The sequence below is a fragment of the Perognathus longimembris genome, chromosome 18 (genome assembly GCF_023159225.1).
Source record: "Perognathus longimembris pacificus isolate PPM17 chromosome 18, ASM2315922v1, whole genome shotgun sequence".
Taxonomy (NCBI): domain Eukaryota; kingdom Metazoa; phylum Chordata; class Mammalia; order Rodentia; family Heteromyidae; genus Perognathus; species Perognathus longimembris.
This window is the reverse complement of record NC_063178.1, coordinates 33,963,906-33,969,596: the sequence shown is the minus strand read 5'-3', so window position 1 is coordinate 33,969,596 and position 5,691 is coordinate 33,963,906.

Genomic DNA, 5,691 nt, shown 5'->3' with positions numbered 1-5,691 from the left:
CATATTTTCCTCTGGGCTGAAAATAGCAGTAATAAGCACAGATGTGAGCTGTGCATATGGAGGCTCAATGGTCAATTAAAATCATATAAATTAGGAACCATGGTTTGAACAAGCTCTTGGCTTTTCTATTCCAATTAGTATCCATTGTATTGCATCACCAGTGAATTTATTCCAGAGGGAATAAAAATCAAACCTTTCAGGCACTGAGAACCTCACATGAAAGTTCTCTTCTGTTAGATCTGCTGAGAGTGAACTTTGGGAAGTGGATTAGTGAATGCCTTCACAGCTGATGGGATGGAAGATACAATACATTTTTGAACCTGTCATCTCATATGGCAGTGCTGCATTGAGGGAGAATTTAATTCTTCCTTCTGTACACTAAACCCTTTCACATTTTTGACCCATGTCATGTGTATTTTCATCTTCTTCCAGATTTCATGAATTTTTCTTGAACTATTAGTACTTATATATTTTAAGATCCAGTTCAGATTAGCTTTTCAATCTTTTCAATCTTTTCACATTGCCTTAGAAACAAAGTGTTTTTTAGTTTGATAACAAATGACATTATCTATAGCATGGTTATTAACACAGGGCTTATGCCCATGAACATAATAGTATTATTATCAACATTTCCATGGACTTTCCAGAGCCATGTTTTATGGATAAGTACAGCCAACTAAAGAATTGGTAAAAAGATGAACAGAGTGTACAGAGAAAAAGAACAAGAATGGAATTAAACAAGAGGAGTAATGAATGAAATAGAAGATAATAGTACTAAAAGTTCTATGATTTCAGAAGGGTTTATGTTAGCTAGGCAGATGCTCTTCCATTGTCAATACTCCCAGAATTTTTGAGATTTAGGATAGGATCTTCTGTTTTTATCCATGTTCCACAGTCCTTTCATGTCTGCCTCATACTTAGCTAAGATTATGACATGCCACCAAGTGCCTTCTCTGAAATGGCATCTTTCTTTTTGCCCAGGTTAGCCTGTAATCACAGTTCTACTCATTTCTGCTTCCTGAATCACTCAGATTACAAATATATACCAGCCTGTGGACAGTTAAATTTTTGGAAAAAACTAAAGAAATACTTTTACAAATCATGCCAGAGTATAAAATGAAAAACAATGCTATTTAACCTCTTCATGAAGCTATCAAATTTTGATGAAAAAGTTGAGTCAGAGCAAAATGTAATATGGAATTATAAGCCAACCTCATTTGTAAACATAAATGCAAATTTTTGAAAAGTTAGTTCATTATACCTAATGGTATATACAAGTGAAATAAATTATAATGAAATTAAGGCTCTCATCCTAGAAATCTAATGACTGTTAGTCATTGCTTAATTTTATTTATGTAACATTTATACAATTATTCAAATTTGTACTCACATGATAATAAATCAAAAGAAATATATTTGATAAAATGTAACATTTATTCCTGATAACAGCTTTTATCAATTTGTACATAGGTATAGACATTGTTAAAGTAATACAGAATGTAGAGGAACTGCCAATATTAAACTTTAATACTTAGTGGTGAAATGTTGACTGAATCTGCTTTAGAGACAGATATAAAGCAAAGATATCCACTCTCATTTGTTGTAACAATGATTTCTGAATTACTGGCTGGTATATTAATGAGGAAAACAAAATAATATTACATTTACTAACAGAGATTTTGTTTTACTCTTTATCAAAGATACTCATGTCCCCAGCCTCTGGATGGCAATAGTATGCTTGTGCTTTCATTGATGCTTTTTCTCATTTAATTCATGCTATTCCATTGAATGGAGAAGCAGCAAAATATTTCACATTTTACTTGTTAGACAGTTTTTGTCACATAGGGGTACCATAACCATTAAAAACTAATAATGGCCAGGCTCTAAGGGCTCATGCTTATAATCCTCTCTATATGGGGGCTGAAATCAGAGAATAACAGTTCAAAGCCAGTCTAGGTTGGAAAGAACACAAATCCTTATCTTGAATTAACCAGAAATAACAACACAGAAGTGGAGCTGTGGCTCAAGTGGTAGAGTTGCTAGCCTTGAGAAAAAAAGTTTAGTAATACTGCCAAAGCCCTGAGTTCAAGTTCTAGGACCAGCAAATGTGTGTGTGTGCACAAGCGCACACACGGGTGCACATGCACACACATACACACACACTCCTGATAATGGAATGTGTTATACCTCTCATAGTTTTCAGCTATTTTTACAGCAATGGAAAATTCAGCATCACTGTAGTATTCCTTATAATCACCAAGTTCAAGCAATTGGATAACATGTTCATCATAGTCTAAGATAATATCTAACAAAAAAGGGGAGATAAGAATATATCCCCTAGACATTTCTAGCTAAAATTTCATTTCCCCTAAAAATTTTATACTGTTTTGCAGCAGCTGAAACACATTTATTTTGTTGCCAGTCCTGGGCTTGAACTTGGGCCTGAGTGACACTCAAGGCTAGCACTCTTGAGCTACAGCACCAGTTCTGAATTTTTCTATATGTAGTGCTGAGGAATTGAACCCAGGGCTTCATGTATGTGAAGCATGCACTCTACCACTAGGCCATAGTCCCAGCCCACAAAACACCTTTTTTAAATAACTTAAACCCAAGGTTCTGGCAAAGGACCGTCAAGGGGGTGGGTTCTGGAAAGACCATGTAGGATTATTACATATCATTATATGCTTATTCTCTTTTCTACAGGACTACAGTGGCTGCCTGCTAGCTGTGCCAAGCTGCACCAAGAGCTGGAAAAAACAGCCCTTCAACTCTAGCTATCAATAGAAAGATGACCTGGCAAGACCCCAGCAAGTCCAGCTCCCTGAATTCCTGAAAATCAGTTTTTATCTTATTTGTCTAGTATCGATAGTAACTCAGGGATCTTACTTCCTGAGTTAAGACAAACTCATATAGGCCAAATAATTCTGACAAGTCTGGATATCTTAGAATAAGGCATTGAATGACAGCAGGCTCTATTTGAGAGACAGCAACCCCAATATGATCTTGGTTTTGAAAAATGATGTGTAAAACCTTTACCTTATAATTCCTTCCAACATGATTGGAAACTAGTAAGAAAACATCACCATGGTGCTTTTTCTTATTCCTTCCACCAGGAAATGGAAAAGATACATTCCTAATTACATCAAGTAAACTATGCTTATCAAATCAGTATTCAAGGAACTGTAAAACCATGTCAATTGTCTTAACGTTAAAACTTAGTTCTCTGGACTCATATGTGGATTATTTGCTATGGGAATAATTGTTCTTGTTATTTCAGTCTTTCAAGTAATACATGAAGCTATCTCCTGATCAGAACCAACTAGAACAAAGATGGTCATGCTGCTTTCTTCACAACAACAAATGGCTGTTTTAAAAAATGAAGATGGGAGAGGTGTGGAATCCTCTGTCCCAGTGGGTGCTATGACTGGGATTGGGAAGTATGAGTGGAAAGTGCATGGAGAATCCCTAATGCTGGCAGAAAACCACTGGTTGTGTGTTTATCTGGTGTCCAAGAAAAAAACCCAAGATCCAGCTGTTCATTTGACTTTCTGCAGTAATCCTGCGAAAGGACAGGATGAATGCCCAAATGTACTTATCTTACTCATGCTGATATCCTGTTAACAGTCCCTTGGAACATGCCCTTGATCTGTAACCAAGACCCTCCCCAAGGGAGTGTTTTAACCCCTAAAACTTGGAAGATGGAAAAGACTCCAGTTTAAACATGTCTGCCTATTAAACTTGTTTCTGGCTCTTATGGGCAATATATTGTTTCATGAGTAATTCTTCATCCTTCATCACAGCATCTTCTAGACAGAACCAGCAATCCGGTAGAAAAGTGGGACATGTGTTTAAATAGTCCCATCTCAAGAAAGGACAAAGGAAATAAAATCAATTTTACCTGAGAATTTCAAAGTCATAGCACCTGTTGAGCTGAGGAAAATAAACAATATATACTCCAGAAAAGGCTTTCCAGCAATGCGAGTCACAGTATGCTGATTTGGAACAGCAATGGCATTGACTAATAAAATTGAAATTGTGCATACTTTGGAATCAACCATTTCAATGTTAGGTCCATATTCCTAATCAGTATACAAGAAGACATGAGCAATGTGGCTGCATTACTCATGAGGATAAAAGAAGCAGTAGGATTGATGAATAAATGATGGTATATTTAGACAATGGAATACTACAGAGCAAAGAAAATAATCTCTAGCCATTGAGATCACTGTTGGTAAATCAGTGATACAATGTTTAGTGATAAAATAATTTGTAGAAAAGCATATCTTGTTTCATTCTGTTTATATAAACACCTCAAAGTCATGGAAAAAAAGCAAGGGAATGACAATTCAGGATAGTATTTCTGGATGGGGTTGGGTGCTGTTTGGGTTAGGATATTAGAAGCATATCCTCAAATGTTATAACCAGACTGGCATAAAATCACAGTCCTCAGATCACTGTCTCCTCAGTAGCTAGAATTACTGGTATGAGCCACCAGTGGCCAGCTCATCTGGTCATTTGATAGTCCATTATTCCACCTGCCAGGCTGTGCTTTCAAGAACTTTGATAGGCTGATGAATTTGTCCCTCAGCATTTCTGCTTTGCTTCTGTGCCACTCTCACAGTCTTTTGGGGTGAAAAGGATAATGGGTCATGAATATCACTAGTCAGAGCCAGGATTTCTGATAGAGTGTCACTGTTGCTAATTTGTGTTGTTTCACTGAGCATGTAAATTAAAAGGGGTACAAAGATGTCAAACTATTCTTTCCATGCTTTTCACAACATAAGGCTCCTACATTAGGATCACTTGCTTTTGTTCTATCACCATCTTCTCTGAATTTTCAAACTATGTGTGTGTGTGTGTGAGAGAGAGAGAGAGACAGAGAGAGAGACAGAGAGAGAGATGCAAGGATTTAAACTGTATCTCTCACATGCTAGGCAGATGGTGTCCTGCCTCCAACACTTGTCTCCATCCTGTCTGGATAATCAGTAACATCTCCTAGAGTTCTAGGCATTTATCATTTCTCATCATGTGGGTAAGAATAAGAGGTCCAGCCACTGGTCCATATGAACATCTTAGAGGAAGATAATCCAGGGGCTCCTTTCCTTACTGTGGAAGTCCTGGAGGAATGGCAGAATGACTTACAAGATGAAACAAAGTTAAATCTGCTTCAAGTTTTGGAACTCTGTATTATCAACAACCAGCAGCTTTCAGAGTATTGACTCTCTTCAGGTTTTGATATCACGAGAGCCCTAGCTCTCCATCCTGGCAGCACAATAAAAACCACGAATCATCTAAAAACCACTGGTTTTCTTCCCCAGAAACGTCTTTTTTATTAATCAAATTTTTGACAAGATGTTGTGCAAAGGGGGTATAGTTACATATTAAGGTGTTGAGTACATTTCTTGTGATATCTGTTACACCCTCATTTTTCTTTCCCTTCCCTAGTTCAGGTAGGCATATACACAATATCCTGTGTACCAAAATCATATACACTAACTACGTAGGGTATGCCAAAGGAAATTCAGCTAGAATATTAAACGTAATATCAACAATAGAATCCTCCTGTCCTTGGAGTTGTTTTGCTTATCCTTATCTTATAGAATCATGTGTACATAGGTGTTGAACTATTGTAATCCACTGATATGTCTATTCTAGACCTTTTTATGTTTGTTTAGTAGTTGTTTGGTTTTA